The 26,071-nt window shown below is 33.7% G+C and overlaps 1 protein-coding gene and 1 pseudogene across 1 annotated transcript in view; both read left to right on the top strand.

Moving 5' to 3' along the window:
- Positions 1-26,071, top strand: part of LOC145254807 (fatty acid-binding protein homolog 9-like) — a 214,784-nt gene that overhangs the window by 60,635 nt on the left and 128,078 nt on the right. The window lies entirely within an intron of this gene.
- Positions 6,831-6,958, top strand: LOC145255015 (U2 spliceosomal RNA; annotated as a pseudogene).

Genomic DNA, 26,071 nt, shown 5'->3' with positions numbered 1-26,071 from the left:
CGACAAATGAACAAATAATGTGATTTGTGAGGTCGATGCTGAACGTCAGGAAGAGTTCCTATTTACAATGCCTCCCCACGGAACAGAGTTAGACACCAGGGTCGTTTTTAATGTGGAGAAAAGGAACAAAAATAAAAATTGTCTCAGTCGTGAAGGAGTTCTCCTCCACTGACAGAGAACAAGAAATTGAAGTGTAGATCTGAAGAGCAGATACTACACTTTGAGGTATTTATTTGCTCCCCCACTGAGCAAATTAGGCACAAGGCCGATTTTTAATGTGAGGAGTGAAGGGGAAATGGGGACCAACTCCCCGGGGAGTAGGGGAGCTGGATAGTGACAATTGGTATGAAGGGTTGACCCTACATTGACCAAGGTCTTATATGTGGGGCCGCCCCCACATATGGTCTTTGCTTGCAGTATCTGCCGGAACAGATGGTATTTATTTGCTCCCCCACCGAGCAAATTAGGCACAAGGCCGATTTTTAATGTGAGGGGGAAGGGAGGGGGAAGGGGAAAAGGGGACCAGCTCCCGAGAGGTGGGAAATGGAAGCTGGTTAAAGGTCAAGCATGTGGGGTTGCCCCCACATCTGGTCTTTGCTAGTCATAGCTAGTCATAGCTTACAGCATCTGCCGGAACAGATACTACACTTTGATCTTGTTTATATATTTTATTGCTTTTAAAATTTTGTAAATACAATTAAGTAAAAAAACAAAAGATTTTCAAACAACAAAATTAGGCACAAGGCCCTAACTACACTTTGATCTTGACTCGAAGGCCAAGAGGTCAGGAAGAGTTGAGCCCAGAATTCATCCCTGAAGTACGCAAACGTTAATAGTATGAGTTTCATATTTCTGCCCATCAACGACCACATTGATAAACTTTACAGAGAGAAAGGATTTGATGGTTTAGAGGACATTTTCAGCTATTTCGTACTTGGAAATCTTATGAAGTTGACCTTTGTGTTAGATCCTAACAAATGCCTTCGATATGTCAAGAGCTATTGCTCTAGAAACGAAGCAATAGTCGATCGATTCACTAGTCCTGTGTAATATTACAGTTAGTGCATTAGTAGTTGATCTCTAGGAACGAAGACCATATATATGTCGTTGAATAGGTTATATTTTACTGAAATGATTGACAACTTCTCTATTTATCACGGACTCAAGTAATTTACTCATGACGCACAACAGGCTGATTGGTCTGTACTGAGATGCAGATGACCAATCACCTGTGTTTTTAAATACTGTGCAGACTATCGGCGTTTAATAATATGTTGGGAAGCATTTTTCCTGAAGCAACGTTTGAACAACTTAGTATTGGAGGTAGCTCCTATTATAGATTATTGAGCACAATGATTGGAATGTTATCAGGGTCATATATATTACGTGTATATATATATATATATATATATATATATATATAGTCTTGGACTTCCTGTTCGTTGACTGCCATGGCTCTTGTGGGCTGTGACGTTGTTTGGCTGTGGTATTTATTATATATAACCTCTCACATTCTGAAAATCATATATATATATATATATATATATATATATATCATATATATCATATATATATATATATATCATATATATATATATATATATATATATATCATATATATATATATATATATATATATATATAAGTGTTGGATCGATTAATCAGAATCGAGAATCGAAAAAATCAGAAATTTTGGGGGTATCGGTATCAGACTCGAAAAAAATTGTGCCTATTTTCCGATGCCAACAACGATTCTTTTAATTGGCTTTTTATTTAATTTTCTTTAAAGAAAAATATTCTACCGCTTATAGTAATATTAAAATAATGACTATCTATTGATTTTAACCAATTAGTAAAACCAAAATCGATAGATCACCCCTCACAAGTGTATCTACACGGTTAAGAAAATATCTGCACATTTAACATGTGTTTTTACGGTAATCGAGAAAAAAAACAATTGTATAGTTAAATATAAAGAGATTTTGAAAGAATCGGAGTCGGAATCGGTATCGGTAATTGCATCGGAATCGGGAATATAATACGGAATCGTTAATTGTTTCGGAATCGGTAAAAATATTGGAATCGTCCAATCCCTAATATATATATATAGAGAGAGAGAGAGGGATGGGCAGATAGACATACATACATACAGACAGACAGAGACACGCACACACACACACAAATATATATATATATATATATATATACTGTATTAACAAAACCTAGACTTCGAAAAAGGAATTCATAGCAACAGAAAGTGTATTTCATTGTAAGTTACAATTGTTTCCATACCAGTTTGACAATTTCAAGCATTATGGCGTTTGAAAATTTTAACATTGTCAAACTGGTATGGAAACAATTGTAACTTACAATGAAATACACTTTCTGTTGCTAGCAATTCCTGTTTTGAAGTCTTGGTTTTGTTAATACAGTATATTAATGCTCAATTATGAAATATGATAATTTTGTAGCTTACTTTTTAAGTCATCTCTCTTTGGCTTAAAACTTATTGGTATATGAAAATTTACTGAATTATACGAACCCAGTAAAACTCAGTATATTACATACAAGTATATATATATATATATATATATATATATATATATATATATATATATATATATATATATATATATATATAAAACAATGCACAATATCGATCCCTAATGCTAAAAAGTGATTTGACCGTCGGATATACATACGCTGGTTTTCGTGTAAAAAACAATTTAATCTAATCAGAAACGCACTTCTGTGGCAAAAGCGGGGCGAAAATAGAGTTTACAGTATTTTTTTTTCTCGAATTAAACTCCCCCTTATTATTTACGAAATGTAAGATGAAGCACTGTTGCCACATCTGGGGAGGTGCTACTGAAAGCTCCCGTTCATATCTTGACAGAACACAAATTGATTTTGAAATCTAGTGGACGAAGTCATTTTTTCTCCCTGCTATTTATTTCTCATAGAAGATACGTTGCTCGTCTTTATCTAAACTTTCGTTATTTTCATGGTAAGTATTCGATTTAACTTCAATCTCTGTCCCCCTCTCTGTATAACTTTTGCAATAAAAGTTGTCTAGCTACAACCATTGCCAATAACTTCACTCTCTCTATATCTACTTAAAACTAAACAAAACTCCCATAAGAAAAGTTGCTTTTCTAGAACCACCTCTCCGTAGAACACAATATTGCAGTGCGTCTTCTCGGGTGATTGCAACGTGCTCATTTTCAAGTATGTTGAGCTCCCCTCTTCTCTTTTAAATAATCAAATTCTGTCCAATCGCGGTCATCATTACTCGTGATCACGGTGTTGTCTTAGCGTCGACCTGATACTTATTTGACCATTATCCTCAAGTAGCCTTTGGGCCTTGAATAGTGACGACACTTTAGTAAAAAGAAAAAACCTAAAAAAAAACATTAATTTTAATAGAATTTTACTTTATAAACATAAATAGCACAATTAAAACGCATGTAATTATAGTTATTTTTACTAATTCGTGCTTCCATATATTTTATTTTTTCCTGGCAGATAAATTGACTTGAGGATTTTAGGCGACGGTGGCTTAGAAACAGAGTGTGGCATCTGTTCAGTCTTTGTTGTATATTTGAAACGCTATGCAAGCGACTCAGTTAGCTAGTATGAACTTTGATAAAGGATCACTTTACTGCATGTCAGGACTACTTATATGCAAACAGAATCGTACACAAAGACGGTTGACATGACTTGAAGCGGTAGATAGCAGGTCAAACGCGCTGGACAAAACATAGTCAAACGGTAAATGATATAATATGACGGCACGTTTTCAATCGATAAAGACAAAGATTTTAAAATCAACAACTCTCAGAAAATGATACGAATGGGTCACGTCCAAATGATGTAGAAATGATATAAGTTGAATGTTACCTCGAGTCTCTGTCTGTCTGCGTCTCTCAGTTTGTAGGATAATAAATAAATAATTAATTAGTTATATCGTCTCTACATCTCTCCAATAAAGCATCGAAGAACTCATGAAAAGTTTTCTTTGTGTTATTTAAGAATAAGTTGTCTGTTCATCTCAGTTAAACAGACGAAGCGATCGACGGTCACCTATGAAAAAAAAACAGTGACTGTAAATAGAATCACAAGAAAAAATATACTCAATCACTGATAGCCATGGCTAATGAAACACTAACTTAAAGTGCATTGTTCAAACTCGTCGGCTTCACATGTAGCATGAATTGGAACAAATATAGCGAGGACATTGCTAAGGCTGCTGCGAACAAAGTGTGGTTTCCCTACTATGATAGAAGTTACTCACACCTAAGAGTATCCTGTACCTCAACAAAGACACTATTCGTCCATGCATAGGGTATTGTTGTTACATCTGGTCTGGTGCATCTGCCATTAGTCTCTCGCTCATTGACAGGGTTCGAAAAAGAAAAGAGTAACCAACCAAACTCTCATCTCTGACCCATCACCGAAATGTTGTGTCTCTGTGTGCTTCACGAGTATTTTAATGAAATGTGATCTGGCGAACTCGAACACTTGTACTTCATTGAACCCTAACCCTAACCCTAACCCAAACTAACTCGATAAGCAGCAAAATCCCACCTCTACGCAGTAGAGATCCCTAGATGCCGGGAACTCTACTCTAATAGTTTCTTTCCTCGAACTGTTAGACTTTGAAATTCTTTCCCGAGACCCTGCTTCTCTGACTTAACTGACATGCAAAAGTTCAAGAGTAATGTAAACAGACATCTCGTTGCTCAACTCCCTACATTATTATCCCTGTAAATTTGGTCCCAAATAGTATCCCCTTACGTCAAAGTGGACTGTACCTTGTTTGAGGTGAAATAATCGTAAAATAATAAAAATGAATAAAAACCTGCGCATATATTTATAAAAAGACATTGTTTGGTTAAGTGGTTGCTTGTGGATGAGAATGTAAGACCTGCGGTTGCAGCCGGAAGAAAAAGCCTCCTAGATCATGAAAAGTTTTATATTTGTCTTAAATGAGAGTACTCCTTGAGGCGGGGGTAGCTAGATTTTATCCGATAAACCGAGCTTGAGCCTAATTTTACCCGCGTCAAGAGCCAAACGGTTTCTGTTTGTATCACTTCCCGGGACTTGTTCCTCTCGGCACCTAACTCAAGAGTCGAAGCTGTTTTCAAAAATATCCTTTTTTCTATTGATGCTGGTCCTGCGAAATTATAGGAAGTACACCGTTTCGGGATCTGATTTCTCTCATTAAGAATGGATTAGTTTATTGCTAATAAAACTCCTCAGCCTAACATTTACATGCAATATGAACTGGAACAAATACATTGAAGACATTGCGAAGGCTGCTACAAAGGTGGGTTCCCTCTATCGAGCTAGAAGACTACTCACTCCTAAGAGTATCCTGTGCCTCTATAAGGCCACCATTCGCCCATGCAAGGAGTATTGTTGCCACATCTGGGCTGGTGCATATACCATTTGCCTCTCCCTCTTGAATAGGGTAAAAAAAAGAGTTTTCAATCCAATAGGTTCCATTTTGTCAACTAAGCTCCAACCCCTGTCTCATTGCCGCAATGTTGCATCTCTGTGCCTGTTTTACAAATATTTTAATGAAATGTGCTCTGATGAGCTCGTTGTGCCTCCTCGATGTACATATCACCGACAAACCCGCTTAGCAACAAAATCTCACCCCTTCACTGTTAGGGTCCCTGAATGTCAGAAAGCTTTCTACTCTAATAGTTTCTTCCCTCGAACAGCTCAACTTTGGGATTCCCTTTCTATTACCTGCTTCCCTAACTGTACTGACATGCAGAAGTTTAAATGTACCGTAAACCAACATCTTGTTAATCTTTTCTAGGCATCGTCCCAAATAGTAGCCCTTTACGTCCAAGTGCCGATATGCCTTGTTAGGCGTGAATGTAAGCAAAAAAAAAAAAAATCACTTGAGGCGCCCCTATCAAGAAATTCCAAGGGAGCTGCCCAGGCATGTTTTTTTTTTTTTTTTTTTTCGGGTCAAAGTGCTTCTTCTCCGGGGCGCTGACTCTTAAATCTTACTTTCTGACCTTTGTGTCACATTTCTTGTGAGAGAGAGAGACAAACACCTTCACTCAACGGACAAGTTTCGCCAACGACGAGGCCATTCCCGTGGACTTCGTCCGTATGACGTAGTCAGTTAAATATGACAATGAGCGTTATCTAATGGCTGCGCGGTATGCGATGAATGTGGCTCGGTGACCCTAACGACCGCCGTTTAAATGTCTGCACCTTTCAGGTTACATTAACTGTGCAACTCGACTGGTTTCCCTGGCGCCCTCCTGTCCGATAAATGAGAGTGGGGGGGTATACGGATAGAAATAGAATGAGAGTACGTCTTATTCGCTTTTCGTCCTCATTCGTATATTCTATCTCTTTTCTTTCTTTTTTCTTCTTTTTCTTTTTCACTACTTTTCGTTCCTATTGGCAATTTCTTTATTTTTAGTCGCGTGCAAGCGACTCTATAAGTCACTCCGTCGGTCCGTCGGTCCGTCGGTCGGTCGGTCTGTCCATAACACTTTTGTGCTTGGCCTTTTTGGTTAAGATCAAAGGTCTGTTGTTAATAGATGCTGTTCTTAACTTTTTAAGCTTTTCTTGGCCAAGATCAAAGTGTAGTATCTGCTCCGGTACTACAAGCAAAGACCATATGTGGGGGCGACCCCACATATAAGATCTTGATTAATGTAGGGGAAACCCTTCATACCAATTGTCACTATCCAGCCCCCCCCCCCTACTCCCTGGGGAGTTGGTCCCCATTTTCCCTTCACTCCTCACATTAAAAATCGACCTTGTGCCTAATTTGCTCAGTGGGGGAGCAAATAAATACCGCTTTTCTTGGCCTTTTGGCCAAGATCAAAGTGTAGTATATGTTCTTACTACATGCTGTACTCATTGTGATATAAAGTGGTGGATTACTTTTCTGTATTAATTTTATGTAAAATGATCACTCACTTTACAACCTCAAAGCCATTCAAGTCAATCTCCAGATCATTCAAGTTGTTTTCGAAGGATTCCAGTTATTTTTAAGCATTCAAGTCATTCTTAAGGTCATTCAATTAATCCTTAAGTTCATTAAAGTCATTCTAAGTCATTTATTTTTTATTTATTTATTTAAGTCATTTCAGCCCATTTTTCAGTCATTTTAGTTTATCTTTAAGAATTTCATGCCAATCCTACATTAATGCATTCATTCATTACACAAGAGCACGCGACTAATGGCTATCGGCCTTGTTAATATATGGTTCAAATAAACCGACAGCTTTTAAAAGAAAAGCAAAAGAAATAAATATGATATTAAAAAGGTTTTCTTGTGCCACAACAACACTAGCAAACTGCAGTCTCTAAGTCATAATCTCTATTTTGTTCCATCTATCTGTCTCTATCTGTCTGTCTGTATGTCTGTCTGTCTGTCACAGTCTCTTGCATCTCACCATAGCAAATCTCCATACAACATTTCAGTCAGATCGCCCCGTACTTTCTAAGAAATCGTAGAACGGGCAGACAGACAGACAGACAGACAGACAGACTAAGAGAAATCTAATATAGATAGAATGTTTTTAGTTGTATCTAATACAAGATGCGTCCATTCAGACGTCTTCTTTCAAATAATTGACATGATACTTAAACCTGAGCAATGAGCGACCGACCAACAAACTGATATTCTTATAGAAATGCTTGGACGTATCTAGACTAAGTTGCGTCCATTCGACCTGGGCGGTTTATTCAAGCGCCGACATGTACGGACAAGTCAAAGCAACCAAATAAAACATCGTAGGAGAACAGTTATGAGAGTTTGAAACACAAGAAACACAAGAAACCTTTCTTTGATTTTTATTTATTTTTTTATTTTTTCAATAATAAAATGTTTTACTATGTGACCTATTGAACGATGGACACGCAGACAGAAGTTGAGGTGGGCGGCGTTTCATGAGAATCGCGTCTGAGTTCACACGAAAGGAGAAAGCGTAACAGCCAGGTTAATTGTGTTGCTGTTGTAGTCAGTGTACGTAGAACGGTGAAAAGGTCCCATGACGTCACCGTTTAATTGTTTTATTGGGAACGTATTTAAAACGGTGTCATACGCGAAACGCTCCCTGTAATTCCTGCTTGTAGACCAGCCAAGCAACATTTAAGAGTAGCAATCGATCACCTTTAAACGTGTCAACAATGTAATATATTCATTTATGAGTGTATATATATATATATATATATATATATATATATATATATATATATATATATATATATATATATATATATATATATAATTGCAACACACACACATCTATTATAATAAGGTTGTATTCCTGTCTGTCTGTTTGTTTGTTTGTTCACAATTTAATTAATATGTACAAAATGTACACCGTTTCATAAATTAATTTTCATACTGAAAACGGATGTTTCCGCACGTGCGTTACAGCATGATTTCTACGTATACAATTTATTCGAAGGAAATTTAAAAAGATTAAAAATAAAGTTACATAGTAATTTTATTACATTATCAAATCGATAATGGTTACCGGAATTAAATAAAAAATAAATGAGAAACCTCCTTAGGCCATGGCATTTCGAAGCTAAATGCTTCTCATCAGAATAGGAGAAAAAAAACCGGCATTATACAAATGTAAAGATACAAACCCTAACCCGACTTTGAAAATATTCAGGTATGAAATGGAAAAAATTTTTGAGAAAAAGTATTTTCATATGGGGAGGGGATAATATGATGGGAGTAAATGAGAGGAGAAACTTTTTTTTTCTGTGTATTTAGGCAGCATTTTTTCGTTTCAGCAAACATTGTGAAAAATAACAGAAATCTGCCGCTTCATTATGCCTTTTTATATTTTTACAATTTTTTTTTAATGATTCTTTTTTTTTCGTGTTAAAATCAATGACAACCTAAAATTAGTAATATTACCTATGGGACCAGTAATAATATTTTAAAATGTTTAATGAAATACCATTTTATTCTGTGACGTTAATTCTGGCATCAGGGAATTTAAATTGTTAACGTCGTTCCTGGAAATGTGTGAAAACGTTCTCCTGGCGTTTAACTGATTTCAAATGCCCGTTAAACAGCTACTTTTTTTAAACTCTTCTTTTCTCCGGCTTTTTTTTTTTTTTTCATCACCTGATGATGATTTACGACGAATCGAAAACGTTCGTGATATGGTACTTATTGTATTTCTTTGATTTAATACACAAACGATCGCTGTACTTGTGATAAGCACGAACACGACGTAAATTAGATGACGACGCTAAAAAAGAAAGTAACTCTTTCACTAAACGCTCACAAAGAAATTAAGAAATAGTTGAGAATCAGCACAGAGTGAGAAAAAATTGAAAAATCCCTATGCGAGATGAGCGACATGTCCAGTTAATTAAAAATTCGACTTATTTGATCAATTAAATCAGACGTTTCGTGAAACATAACTCAATCCCAAAACTAAAGTATAACTAAGTATATATTTTTGTGATTAATGTATACAAAAAAAAAACTTAGGTATACAAAGTTAAATTGTGGCCTGGCAAGATCGCAGAGGAGACAACCGAAGCAGCAACACTGAGGACACTATATATATATATATATATATATATATATATATATAGAGAGAGAGAGAGAGAGAGAGAGAGATATGTACAAATGTAGACAAATTAGGGCATATTTTATTGGTTTGAAAATATAGTTTTTTTTTAAACAGTTGTCATAAATTTTTAACAATAGAACAGTATTACAATCTTTAAAAAGCCAGAAAATTTACAAATTTACGTCCCATTAAACCAAAGATATGAGCATCTCAATATTCAATTTGGATACCAGAAGTATATATATATATATAGTAAGTTATAAAATATATATGGCGATTAAGCTACACTGAATATCCGCGTTTCATCCACTCTAGGACTCTTCAGGCTTGTGCATAAGCCTTAAGAGTCCTAGAGTGTATGAAACGCGGATTATTCAGTGTAGCTTAATCGCCATATATATTTTATAACTTACTAACTAGCTCTACCTACGTATTGAGCAATTTGAAGTAAATACTTACAGTTTTACGCATAAATTTATACTTTATTTCGAGACTTCCTCTGGATGAATGAGATTAAGAAACAAAAAACACCAGTACAAAATATTGGAAAATGTTTCACGTGCAAAATGTGACGCTGTTCTATTTCAGAAAAACGGAAAAAGACGTTGGAATTCAAAAAGGAGGGGGGTGCTTGCGCTGTTAAAGAGAGGGAAATTTTAGTGACGTTATATAGTCGTTAATGTAATTTTAAAAGATATGAACGCAGTTAATATTATTGCTGGAAAGAAATATATCTGTTGAAATTCAAATATAGGTTTGTAACAGAAATGAAATGAGTGTTTTTTTGTTGTTTTTTTTTATGTAATCTATTGATTAAGATTATATGTATTAATTATTACATGGGGTATTTGAATGGTGTGAGAAGGTTAACCTGTGTCTACAGTTAAATTATATTCTTTTAATAAAAGTTTACTTATTAATGTCGCTATGTTATAGAAACCTGCACGTTATTTAATTGTGCTTGAATTAGCGATAAGCGCAGATTCAAGAAGTCTTCGGCGCGGTTTATTTGAAATAAATTTAACTACTTTTGCTTGTTTAAAGTACATATAACGGAACACTTATTAAATACCGGTATTGTGCAACAAACTTCAGCATCGACTCTTTCTCCGTATTGAGTCGAGCTCACTCCGTATATCATCTAAAAGTCTTGGAGATTGTTCACGTTCTCCTTTGGAAGCCTTCCCTTTGTAAGCAAAAGGACTGCTTGTTGGGTTTGAACGTGATCAGCCTCTAACATTCATCCCCATACGATTGCTTTTGCTCTCATTTCTTTTTTTTTTTTTTTTAGATCTTATCATTAAGGAAAACAAATTACTAAAAAATAAATCCCTCGATTCCAATGTTGATAAGTGAGGGCGAAACATATCAATTGGCTCGTTTTGATTTCTTTTTTTTTTTCTTTCCCCTCCCCCCTACTTTTATTTTTTAGTCGCTATCCATTTTCCTTTTCTCCTCATTCTTTTTATTTTTAATATAAAATGAATTCCGAAGGAATACGTCTTCCCTTTATGATTGTCTTAATATATATATATATATATATATATATATATATATATATATATATATATATATATATATATATATATTAAGTAATGTGATTTATAATTTAAAATTTAAAAATTTAAAAAAATTTTTAAATTTAAAAATCAAATTTTGATTAAATTAAAAATCAGTTTCATAAGAAGGAACAACAACAAAATCAATTATCTGTACGATCGTTTCGGAAATCCGTGCTTTTTATTGTGGTATACATGAAGTTATGTAGAACAATTATATATAGTTTTTTGGTAAGCAAGGTCTCCTCATCAGCTAATTTAGGAGGGTTTTTATTGAATTTAAAAGACACCATAAATAAACCTAGCATTAAAAGTAAGGCAGATGAATCTTTTAATTTTTCTTTTTTTGAAATCAGGAACTGTGTTTAAAGTAGTCATTTAGATGTTTGCTATAGCTTTTTATTTTATTGAATAAGTTTATATACGTAATTGTAGATATATATATATATATATATATATATATATATATATATATATATATATATATATATATATATGTATACGGATACCATAATATCTGATTAAGTGTGCCTTATGACAACAAAGGCACATACAAAATTTCACTCACATCGGCTCAGTACTTTCTCCCGCAAAAAACAATTTCTAGTAAAAATGTGGTATCATGATGACTGACCTCTATCAATCCCTATTAATCCCTAAATTGTGCATACATTAGGTATGTATGTATATATATATATATATATATATATATATATATATATATATATATATATATATATATATAGTTATATATATATATGTATATATGTATATATATATATATATATATATAATACTAGATGCATGAATACGTGTCTGTCCTCTTGAAAATATTTAACCGATAAACTCTTAAACTACTGGCCACATAACACTGAAATTAACAGGAAATAGTAATCATACACCAAGGATTGTTTATAACGAGTAAATCGTGTGCAGACGTCGACAAGTTGAAATGCAAAATGTTCATTTCAACTTGCCGTCATTTCTATTAGTTTACTCATGCGTAAACTAATCATAATTAAAAATGTTTGCTTTTTTTTTTTATGAATCTCTTATCTATTTGTTGGCTTAGCTCAAACGGTAGCGAATGCGGCTGGGAAGATAAATGTTTTGGTTTCGAATGTAGCTGACAGCACCCAAGTCATCTCTTTACTTTTGAAATCAGTACTATACATTAGGTACAATATAATATTCAATGGAAGATTAACTTTACAATATTAAATACTAAATACGAAATTATAGTCTATTTGTCCGTTTGTCTGTCCACTGGGAAGCCACTGCGGCACTTTGAATGAAATTTTGTATGGACTTTTGTTATAACTTGCAGCGAACAAAGTATTATGGTATCCGTTCGATGCACAATTTAGGGATTAATAGGGATTGATAGAGATCAGTCATCATGATACCACATTTTTACTAGAATTTTTTTTTTTTTGCGGGAGAAAGTACTGAGCCGATGTGAGTGAAATTTTGTATGTGCCTTTGTTGTCATAAGGCACACTTAATCAGATATTATGGTATACGTTTGATGCACAATTAGAGGTAAATAGGAATTAATGTTTATTAGTATTTAATGCAAAAAATGAACTAAGGAAATATTTAATCATATTCAACGATCCATTTGGCATAAAGCAGTTATTCCAAGTCAACTTGCTACAATTTTTGCCCATTTTTATCTGTCTAAAACGTATAGTTGATATATATTTCTACTATTATATAAAAGTCACTTTATATGTGAGTGTGTGTGTCTGTGTGGTTGTGTGTGTGCGTGCGCGCGCGCACGCGCGCACGCGCGTTCTTTCCTCATAGGTTCCCGAACGGCTGCGCCTATCTTTTGCAAATTTCACACAAAGGTAATTTATATGTCTGGCAGTGTTCTTAGATTTATTTTGTACGGAAATTTATTTGATAAGTATCGAAAATCGAAAAAATCCGATTATAAAAATAGCTTTTCTTCTCTTATAGATAAAAAAAAAAAAAAAAAAATTCTGTGGAAATATTTTAGGTTGTACCGGCAAGGGAGATAATACAATTTAAAAAAAAAAAAAAAGTATATATAAATATAGCTCAGTGGTAGAGTATTCGACTACTAATCCAATGTATCCCGTGTTCAAGCCTGGGTGTACTTTTTATTTTAATTTTTTTTATTATTAATGAATTCAATTTACGATTAAAAAAAAAACGAAAATTACCATTTAAAATCACCGAAAATGATTTCTTTGTTTGCATATTTCATAAGTAAACATTAATCAGACGTGAGTTTCCGGGGTATTTATCGTCAAGCCTAAATATCAGCTGACATGATATCGTAAACAAACATAGACGGAATTTGATGAACTACATAATCATTATTATTTATTTTATTTCTATTTTTTTTTAATCATTTATTTATTTTTGCGAGTTAGTCCACAGGGAAAATTATTCCTCATAATATATGATATTCAGTAGAGGATTACTTCTATAATAGTTATACGCAATCTGCATAAATTAAAATATTATGTTTAAGCGTATTGTACGACCAGGCAACGCCGGGCATCGAGCTAGTATATAATAGTCTAAAGAAGTCGTGCATAATTCCTTAATAAAGACCATACTTTTATTATATATTTTACTTACAATGTAAAATTGAATACGGTAATTTTTTACAATCTTAAATACAATATGGCGTCGAAGCCGGGTGCACAAAGACGTCTTATTTAATAGTTTTATGGATGCCAGGTTAAAGGCTTTTAAACCTCACAGTGAACGAAAATAGAGTGCAACATTCGAATTCGAAAGGAAATAGCTATTGTATATGATAAAGTATGTTTTCATAGTAATGAATGACGTCTTCTTTCGTTCCAGACCAACGCAAACGGGGGCAGAATTATCTCATTCACTTCTCTTTTCCGTTTCTCTTGGCTCCTATTGGGAAACAAAAGACAGAAAAGAAATAAATAAAAAGAGAATGGATTTACAAAAGTCAAACATCTACAAAATGAGTGCTGTATGGCCGCGTACATGACTTGCCAACTTGAACACATTTATATCCGTTTGTTTACGTAGCCATGATCGTACATATATATATATATGTATGTGTGTGTGCGTGTGTATAAATGTAAAATAAGGATATATATATATATATATATATATATATATATACATACACACATACATATGATTGCGTGTGTGTGTGTGTGTGTGTGTGTGTATGTGTGTCTATGTATATACATCTTGTACATTGAGCAATTTTAGTTGGCTGGAATTGTCTTGTATAAAATATTACATCTAATAATATTTTGCATACCAGTAGATATATTCCATTTCATCATTCTGAAGTATATAGATATAAATACATACATATATATATATATATATATATATATATATATATATATATATGTATAAATCCGTTTGCTTACATAGGAATGATCGTAATATATATATATATATATATATATATATATATATATATATATATATATATATATTATACGATCATCCCTATGAAGCAAACGGATGTATATATATATATATATATATATATATATATATATATATATATATATATATGTGTGTGTGTGTGTGTATATGTATATATATACAGGGTGACTAAAAATAAACGGGCCCCCAACTCTCATAAGGCCACGTTTTTTAGTGTTTTGTCCGAATGAAATGAAACTTGTATCATAACTAGTTTATTATATTCAAAACATCACATCAAAACACTAGGGCCTTTGGCCTTTTTTTTCCGTTCTACAGCATATGTTCTAGATGGCCTCCATTTAACTTTTGTTTTTTGGGGGGGTCACTCTGTGTGTGTATATATATATATATATATATATATATATATATATATATATATATTTATATATATATATATATATATATATTTATATATATATATATATATATATATATATATATATTTATATATATATATATATATATATATATATATATATATATATAAATTTAGTTATTTAAATTTTATGATTTGAAAAAACAAAGACTACAATGAATGAAGCTATTTCCTGAACTCAGTAATTTTCGATGCTTATTCAGCTCCTCAAATGAAAAATATTAGCAAGTGTATTTATTGGTGGGCACTTTATTTCCTAAAAGCAATAATCATCGAAAAATCATTTGCTCTATCTTGTACATTGACCAATTTTATTTGGCTGAAATTGTCTTGTATAAAATATTACATCTCATATTTTGCATACCAGTAGATATATCTTATTTCATATATATATATATATATATATATATATATATATATATATATATATATATAATATTATATTATATTGCCATATATGTTTTCTTACTTACTATTTAATATATATATATATATATATATATATATATATATATATATATATATATATATATTCTATGTATGTGCTGAATAGAAAAATTATATCAACCAAATTGAATATTTGATTTTTAGAGGTATTCCACTCCAACTTGAGATTCTTCAGGAAATGCCCCAAAAGATTTTTGTGCGATTCTTTAATTAAAAAAAAGAAACAAAACTATTTTTTCATTTTTTTTTTTACAGTTTAAAACTTCTTTAATTTATATTTTCACACTACAATTTGGGACGCTAAAACAAGAGCAAAACATTCAGCAATTTCAAAAATAGTAATAACAAAACTTAAGCTGATATTTGGAACATTAAAGTGTTTGCATGGAAAACGTTTCAATATCAGCTTTTTTTGTTTCTTTCTTTTGAATAAGAATTAAAATGAGTCTAAAAATAACTAATTGAAAAAGTTTTAAACTGTTATAAAAAAATGAAAATGAAAGAAAAACTGAATAATTAAATGAAAAAATATCAAAGTTTCTTTCTAGTGTTTTAAGTGAAGAATCGTACTAAAAACTTTCGTCGAACTTATTTAATAAATATTACGTTTCACTCTGCAATTTGCGTCCCATACTTTTCCAGAGCGTTCCTTATCAAGCCCAAATATCAACTATTTTTTCTTTTAAATAAAAAATTAAAATAATTTTTTTTTTCACAAAAAAACAAACATATAGGGAGCTAAAGTAGCCAAAACTGGGTGCTTACTGTATGTTAATGTTTTAGTAAAATAGAGGCATCTCTCTCAGATCAGTAACGACATATCCAACAGCGCCGACAAAAGTTATAGTCGTTGACTTGTGATAAGTGCTTTCGTTAAGAGTCGCACTTTTTTGTTTACAAAGCCATTCTGCGGAAGTGACGTCAATTTTAAGGTTCGAATGACCAGCATTGTATAAAACACAGCTTTTTAAAGCAAATATAAAAATATAAGTTTTCGAAAATATTAAGGTTGTTTCAACCTTAACATTTTCCTTAAAAATGACGACTTTTAACAGTTTTCGGGTATGCTGAAAACGAATATTGCATTTAAATTTTCTGCAAGCAATGGTGTTCTCCGGATATTAAGCAATGTAATTCTCTGTGTTAAAAGTGGTGGCCATTGTTGTATGCGCAAGCGCTCATATTTTTCTCATAATTAATATAGTCACTATTCCATAGCTAGCCATAATATATACTGACCCAACGGGTCACGGGTTGTCTACTTTTTAAAAATCTGTGTTATATGGCTTCTTTACGCATCTTCACACAGTGAAGAAACCAGATAACACTCACACACACACACACACGCACATATATATATATATATATATATATATATATATATATATATATATATATATATATATATATATATATATATATATATGTTAAACCCAATGCTGATTAATCACCGTGCACCAATATATATATATATATATATATATATATATATATATATATATATATATATATGTATATATGTGTATATATATATATATATATATATATATATATATATATATATATATATATATAAGCATAAAATATTACTATAAGAAGTCAATATATTTATATCTTTTCTCTGTTTATTTCTTATTTCTTATTTGATAACGTCTTTTGTAAACAAAAGTTTTATTTTTAAACGTATTTTCGACCATACGGTCTTCATCAGTATAATATATATATATATATATATATATATATATATATATATATATATATATATATATATATATATATATATGCATACTAGCAAGCCGGCCAGTGTTGCTTCATCGTAAAATACACTTAAATATTATATTTTAATACGGAGTTCATATTTATTATCATAGAGTCAATTCTTTGATTATTGTATTCTGCCTAATATATAGCAATGATTTCAAAAGTAAAAAAAAAAATTGACGCGTGTACCATCAGCTAGAATCGAAAACATATCGCTCTCCAGATTTATTCGTTATCGTATATCCTAAATCCGCACATATACAAAAACTGAAAAAAAAAAAAACGTTCTTTAACCTATAAAGTTTAATTAATGCATGCGCAGAAAGAAAAATAAAACAATACTATCGACTTACGCCAAACGAAGGTCACTGTCTTTTTGTTTTGTTTTTTTAATTTTGACTAGTTCGCAGCTATTTTACCGGCTCTAAATCCAATCGAAAAAAATGCCAAGAGCCAAATATCATATATCAATTTCCAACGTTATAGGCCAGGTATTAAAAGAGATGTTTGGTTGAGAATTTTCTCCCACACAGCAACAAAATGACTTTATTTATATATATATATATATATATATATATATATATATATATATATATATATATATATATATATATAATTTTAACTTCTAAGCAATTATGCAGAATGTAAAAACTATACATAAATGGAATTCAACGTTAAATAAAGTCAATCATCTTTTTTTTTTCATCTAATAAGAAACAATAGAAATTGATAAATAATTTATTAACAGTCGTTTTTTATAAAATATTAAAATTAGTTAACTTTCGTATGGTCGTTGGCATATCATTGACTGAGTATATTAACAATTCGTCCTAATAATTTTAAAATCGAAAAATTAGGATGTTAGTATCAATGACAGAACGAGAGAACCAACTTTATAGTATACTAGCAAAGAGTAATAGGTTTACTCTAGTTATAAACCGTTATTCTCTTCTACTAGAGAGCTTTACCCATGAGTTGGAGATGCGTACACATACATAATTCACATCCAGCTGTTACATCATATCATGGCTGCCCAGTGTATCTAACCATAGTGATAAGTGCTATTTGATGGCGCTTATGTGTTTCTATGCGTGTGTATGAGAGTGAATTTATTTTTTTCACCACTTATCAAGACCGAGAGATAAAGGATAAAGATTAATAAGAGTTAGGTAGATTGTGAGACAACGCTATGATGACCAGTAATGGTGGAACATGGGTAGGGCTTAATTATTTAAAAAGACGTATTAACGAGAACTTATTTACATTAAACTTGAAAACGACCATGTTATAGCCAGCCGGGAAGCAGCTCCGCTTAGAGGGGCAGTCATATGGAAAGAAATTCCGCTGTCGTTTATTTTTAGGCGCACGAGGAAAATTGTTGACAGTTGTTGTAGCTAGACAAGTATTTGTTGCGAATGTTTTACATGGGAAGCACCATAGATTGAAGCTCAGTCGAGTACCTACCGTAAAAGTAAGGATAAAGCAAAGATAGAGTCGCAATTTCTTCTCTGTGTGAAAGAGAAAGCATTTGTTTGTACGATTATAAGTGTGTGTGTGAGATCGTGTTTGTACAGGGTAGAACGATGAAATTGTCGCCCAAGAAAAGACGACATGATTCCATTTCCGTTTGATGAAAACGGTTTTTTTATTTATTTATTTTTTTATTTTTTATTTATTTATTTTTTATTTTTTATTTTTGCTTTTTGTGCAGTTTTGTACAAATCCTAAGAGTGATAGAAGCCTTCTATCATGTCTGAAAGTAAGATAATGTTCAACGAGTTAGATCGGAGATGCGTCGCTGTACAACTCATGCTCTCTACCGATCCAAGTTATGATAACAGAACCACTACCAGCATCCTCAAAATGCAAATCCAGACGGTTCAACGCTGGAGTGCTCAGCTCAACGGAATTTCCGGCCACGGTTATGGTCTTTGGTGTGGTTTTAAGTGAGGGCCATATCATACCACCTCACATCTTCGAAGTCGGCTTGAAAGCCAGCGCCAAAGTGTACCTGGATGCACTGAAAAGTGTGGTGATCCCCTGGTGTAGCAGCAGGACTCGGCGCCGGCCCACAAGTCAAAAGAACCCTGGCTTGGCTTCAGAAAGACTTTGTACCCTTCTCTCACTGGCCCCTCCCCCTCCGACCTGATCCCGCTGGACTACTTCGTTTGGTTATACATCGAGAACATCACCAACATGACCTCCCGCAACACTAAAGTCAGCCTGATTGCCGTCATCCGCCGAGTATTCACCTAACTCCCGCCGGCGCTTGTGGGAAAGGCATGCTCCTAGTTGCGAACCGAATTGATTTGTTTACAATAAAAGTTTTTAAATATAGCTGTAGTGTTATTTTTTAGGGCGACATATTTATCGTTCCACCGTGTACATGATATTACTAACAGAGAATTGTTTTGCTTTCAAGAAAGACTTACACATGAAGTTAGACTGGCGTATAATTTACGCACCATCAAAATACTTATTTCGTGAAGGGAATTGGGGTAAGAGTAGTGAGATGTCGACGAGTTTCTATCGTTTTTATTTGTTTTTCTTGTTACGCACGAGAAGCCAACGGAAACACAAAAAAGGGGCCAATGGCAGATTCTCGCAATTTATTCTCCTGTTTGTGGAAGGGTGGAAACGAGAGGAGACGTCGTTCATAACTACCAAAACATTGTTTTATCATATAAACGAACTCGTTTCTCTCTTCATTCTCCCTTATAAGCTAGATTAAAGTGTTTTCAACATGGCGTCCATAAAACGACGTAACAATAACGTTAGCCAAATATGTACATCCGATTATAGACGCCGTCATCTTGGATATAGACGTATTAGATATTCTTTGGATTTTTTTCATTAAAAATGAAATCCGATATATAAAAGTTATTAATCGGATTTTGGGAAGGACAATTGATAGCTATTAATCGTGCAAATCAATACTTCTCCATGGACTATGTTTTTTTTTATGGTTGGTGTGTTTGTTTTCAATAAAAAAAATACTCTAAATCGCTTCAGTTTCTCTCACGTATTAGTTATACAGGCTCAGAAATTTTAACAAGATGATCATATACACAACTTCTGCTTATGTTTTCAATATATTATTTCTATATTTCTCCATGCAAAATTTCGGAAAACAAATTATATTTTTAGTAACTAATTTATTTGCGATTATATATTATATAAACCTCACCTGTCTGTTTAAATGTATGTATGTATGTATGTATGTAAAGGGCGAATGAACTCTTTTTCTGGGTCAACGGCCAACTAGCACCGTGTATATTTGTGTGTGTGTATATGTGTATTGGGGTGGAGAGAGCTCCCGTAAGCCGTGGTGAAGGCAACCTTTCTAGGAGAAGCAAATCTCTGATTTAAAAAAACATAAAGCAGGAGACTAGTACCCGCATTAAGCGGGTCTGCAGTTTAATTTGTTGCTGGCTATCTTGCTCTTGCTTGTTGCTGGATCTCAACATTTTGAACCGAGAAAGAGACTTAGCTGTCGTACAAAGCTAAGGCTCTGTAACATCATCTTTGTATAGATACTCCCTCAGGCATTTGGGCTCATGGATTTTAAATGTCTGAGGGAGTGGCACTCGTCTGACAAGATGTTGCAATCATTATGTATGTATGTCTACCAGGTCGTCATATGCTACTGGTACCATGGTCGGGTCACTGGCGACTAAACTCGTTCCCCCACCAGACTTGTTTGGTGAGAAGAGTGGCTAGTTTCCCTGAAGAATTAAAAACAAGACCTTCTAAAGGGCGAATGAACCCTTTTTTGGGGTCAACAGCCAACTAGCACCGTGTGTGTTTGTGTGTATGTATGTGTATGTTGGGGTGGAGAGGGCTCTCGTAAGCCGTGGAGAAGGCAACCTTTCTAGGAGAAGCAAATCTCTGATTTAAAAAACCATAAAGCGGGAGACCAGTACCCGAATTAAGCTGGTCTGCAGTTTAACTTGTTGCTGGCTATCTTGCTCTTGCTTGTTGCTGGATCTAAACATTTTGAACCGAGAGAGAGACTTAGCTGTCGTACAAAGCTAAGACTCTGTAATATCATCTCTGTATGGATACTCCCTTAGGCGTTTGTCTATTAAAATGGTCCTGTGGCGATGGAAGTCATTTTTGGGCTCATGCAGTGATGGAGTGGCACTCGTCTGACAAGACGTTGCAATCATCATCATGTATGTCTGCCTAAAACTTTCGACAGAGGCCACGTATTTTCACGAGATTGGTATCGTTTTGAAGCACGACCCTTCGGACAACAAATATCGAAAAATTGGCTAAAAACATTAATTCCTTCACCCTCAACTGGTCACTTTTCTACATGGATGGTCGCTTTCTTCGCCGATATTTTCAAAAGTTATCCCCTTTTTTCGATTGTCTAGCCTTAATTTAAAACTCCCGGTTTAGCGATGGACGTAACAGCAAACACGTCACGTTTTGTTTCGTTTTGTTTTTTACGTTCTTTTCCTGCTTTGCGGTACGGGTTCGAGCATGTCTGCCTTGTACCATTTTTTTATTTTTTTAGTTTTTTTTTTTTTTTGTTCAACACAACCCCCCCATCCCCAAACACCCGGGCAATTCTAGGTACCCAGGCCAGTATATCATAAAACATAATTTGACTTCTAAAATTATATACAACTGTTTACATCGTTGTCTTATGTTACTGTTGTAAACGGCTTTACATGCAACAAAATGATGAGAGCGTCCGCTTAATGCGGGTAACGAATGGATTTCTTTTTTATGGTAATTTCATTCTCTTTTTTACTTATTCTATGACGCTGTTGTTGCAATGACATCAGCGGTCTTTCACATTCATCGATTCATGAATAGTCGATTCTTTATTTGAAACACACATATCCAATTAAACCTATGGCATATCATTACTTACAAAACGGTGAATTTGCAAACGCTTATATTAATTGCGTTTTATTGAAATGTTTAAAAGGACACGTATTTCCATAACTACTTAAAACCTATGTTTCATTTGATATTTCCCCCCTTTTTTAGTATTAAAAAGTCACTGGTAACAGCTAAATATTATTACAAGACAATTTCTCTCTACATATTTTGTTTTGATCCATTTAATTGTCTTATTCTTCTTGCTTTTATATATATATATATATATATATATATATATATATATATATATATATATATATATATATATATATATATATATTGGCCATATATATTAGTTTGGTCTTATATTATCAAACATCGATTGCAAAAATCGGTTACTCGTAATATCTATAGCTCTGCAGGTGGACTCCCCAGTGTTTTCGTGAAACTGAAAGTATCAATGGAAGATCAAACTAATGTATCGCATTAATTTAAATAACATACACACACATACATACATACATACATACATATATATATATATATATATATATATATATATATATACATACATATTTGGTAAAACTGGTAATTAGTAAAAACCGGAAGAGAGTACTCAATACTGCTGTAGAGCAAATATGTGTCTTATTTTTTATTACCGTTTTATCTGTTTGGTTACATATGTTTCAAATGTTGGATCATGACTACGATCTAACAGCCTAGTCAGACCTTACAGAAGTGGTTGTTAGTATTAGGAAGAAGTGTTTTAGAAGAAATACGAAAAAAAGGGGGTGAGGTAGGAGATAATAAGGGGGAGGGAGACTGGTATTGACAATATTTCAGTTTTGAGGGTTAAGATACATTAGATTGTATTGTGTGTGGGCGGTATATATATATATATAATTGTGATTATATATATATATATATATATATATATATATATATATATATATATATATATATATATATATATATATATATATATATATAATTGGGACCTCTAGTTTTTTTCTACAACAGTAAATTACATTATCTGCATATTTGGTCATCGCGGTTAATTTCGAATGCATTAGTAAATAGATATTAATGTTCAATCTATGCGGTAAAAGCGATGGTAATTTAACAGTTACAGTTACGCTTCCCTCTGTCCTTTCATAGACTATTTCTTTAATTCATACTAAATAAAGTGTACTCTATTACTAATGGAGGCTTGGTATGTGTCTGGCTTAAGCAGAAACTATCCTATTACTCTTATATCCGAAGCCAATTTCAATGCTCAATTCAGGAGAGGGTAATGTGTCTGCTCTGCTCTCATGAAACTATTCTATCATTACCTCCCCTGATATTCTGAGTTGTTTTCAATTAAGACCCAAATAGAAGCACGTGATCGGTTCACAAAAAAGGAACAGGTAGAGTACGCGTTACATGGGCAGTACTTTTTACAACGGCAATACCGGAGTTCGAATCTCATGTAAGTCTGAAGGGTGTTTTAAAACTTGATCCGTATTTTTAAAATAAAAAAATAATAAATTAACATAATATCAAAATATTAGAAAACATATATATATATATATATATATATATATATATATATATATATATATATATATATATATATATATATATAGCTGATTTCGATCCAAAACTGTATTTTCGAGAAGGGTTTCTATCTAACAAGTTTTAAAAAGTTCATTTGGCAACCCTGCTTGTGGATGCTGCAAAAGACGGGCGCAACGGAATTCATATCGTTATCTCCATCTTTCCACAGAGGGGATTACGAGTGTGCCGTCTTTGAAGAGAGGTGGGAAATCGAGGCACCCGGAGCAACATACTTGCCCCTCCCTTTTCTGTTCACAGGGGTTTGATTTTTTGAGCAAGCGGCAGCTACGATGCGCAAGGGTGGGTTTCTTGTATTTCAAGGCGGTCTCCGCCCGAGGGGGTCTTCGCAGACGGTTGTGTTTATGACCCTCTCTGGAGAGGTATAAGCAGCCTGGAGGCGGTCGAAGCCACACGCAACGTTTGACGAAACAAGAGTGTTTGCATAAAAGATACGAACCGCTTGAATCGGCACGAGATTTTTACGTGAAAGATTAGCGAGTTCTGCGAAAGCGCTTACCTTTTATTCTTTATCGGGACAGTGTTAGTGCCAGGAACTAGTGTTTGGACTATTAATCAGAATCGGGAATCAGAAAGATCGGAACTTTTTGAGAGTATCGAAATCGGAACAATTCGTGCCTCTATTCCGATGCCAAAAACGATTCTTTTATGTATGATTGAAGATTATTTTTTTCCGTGATAGAAGCATTGTTTGAATACAACGTTGTGCGCGGACCAACACGTTGTGTTCAGTTTCAGTCGCATAGGGGATTAAGACAAAGAATACGAACTAACTCCAACTTAGTTTATGTTTTGTACAACGACATTTTTTCCTCGTCGTTATAGTCGTGACGTCACCCACGTGATCTAGAACGTTATCTCGTTTCCTACAAGATCTCGTGCGTTATCAACGTCTCTTACGTTATCTCATGTCTCTCGTGATCGCTCTCTTTCTCCTTTTTATATTCTTCTAATCTCTACCGGTGACGTCAGTTCGCATTCATTTAAATACGCGCATCTGTGCTGTGTCACATAGATTTCCGTATTCGATTTTTTTATGTTTCTTTTGTTTGTTTGTTTGTTTGTTTTTGTATTGTATTTTTTTTATTTAAAACTTAATTTTTCATTGCGCTAATATTAAACGATAAATTTTTATTGATTTTGAACTACCAATAAAACAAAACTCAATATAAATGTATTATTTACATGCTTATGTTATATGGGGGTTAAGTTAATACGAAAAAAAAAACTGTGTCGTTAAATATTTAGAAGTTTTAAAAGAATCGGAAGCAGAATCAATAATTGTATCGGAATCGGGAATTTATAACAATGCGTAAAATATTGGAATCGTCCCATAACTTATTCTCCACCCTAATGTATAATGCGGGTGCCCTATTAAGAGACTACAATTTGTAAAGATATCAAAATCCAACATTTTTAATCGTTAAGAATCATAGAAATAACCAGCAGGCTTCCCTCTACAGTGCTAGAAAACTAACCACACCCAATAGGTGTCTTTGCAAAGCCACATTTCGCCCTTGCATGGGTATTGCTGCCATATCTGAGCTAGTGCATCCCTCTTTCGGTGGGGCATTAGAATATGTCGACTGCCCCCCCCCCTGCAGAGGGTAAAAGTCCCTCAATGGGGGTCCTGGATATGACCTTAAACTATATCCAGTGGTGAGGCCCCAGCTTGTGGGCTTTGGGGAGTGTGGAGCCACCCTTTAATTACCATTGCTCCCAGGTCCACTCTGACCCGGAGTGGTAGTACCTGTTAGGGTCCCAACTACGGGTTAAATAAAAACTAACTTTAAAAAAAAAAAACAAATATATGCTATTAAAAAATTGTTTCTTCAAAATCACTGGATTCGGCATTAATTTGGTTGGTTGTTTTTGTTTTACGGCATATCAACCCTTTTCGCGTTATTTAATGCCGAATCCAAAGATTTTGAAGAAAATTTTTTTAATAGCATATCTTTGTTGTTTTCAAGTCAGTTTCTATTTAACCCATAGTTGGGACCCTAACAGGTACTACCACTCCGGGTCAGAGTGAACCTGGGAGCAATGGTAATTAAAGGGTGGCTCCACACTCCCCAAAGCCCACAAGCTGGGGCCTCACCACTGGATATAGTTTAAGGTCATATCCAGGACCCCCATTGAGGGACTTTTACCCTCTGCAGGGGGGCAGTCGGCATATTCTAATGCCCCACCGACAGGGCCGGATTCGGCATTAAATAAACTGAAAAGGGTTGATATGCCGTAAAACAAAAACAAAAAACTAACACACCAACTTCTGTCCAAGCGAAAATATATTTTGTTTGCGATGAACAAGCGTTAAAAAAAAGTAAATTTGAATGAGATTTCCCGCATCGACAATAAAAAAATAAGCTAAAGCAATTTCATGTTAGTATATACGAGGCGCCTTCAATAAGTTTCCAGAC

Source organism: Euprymna scolopes, chromosome 30 (genome assembly GCF_053919585.1).
Source record: "Euprymna scolopes isolate OS-2025 chromosome 30, ASM5391958v1, whole genome shotgun sequence".
NCBI lineage: Eukaryota > Metazoa > Mollusca > Cephalopoda > Sepiida > Sepiolidae > Euprymna > Euprymna scolopes.
Note: the sequence above shows the minus strand (reverse complement) of the source record. Positions and strands in the feature narration are given on the sequence as shown.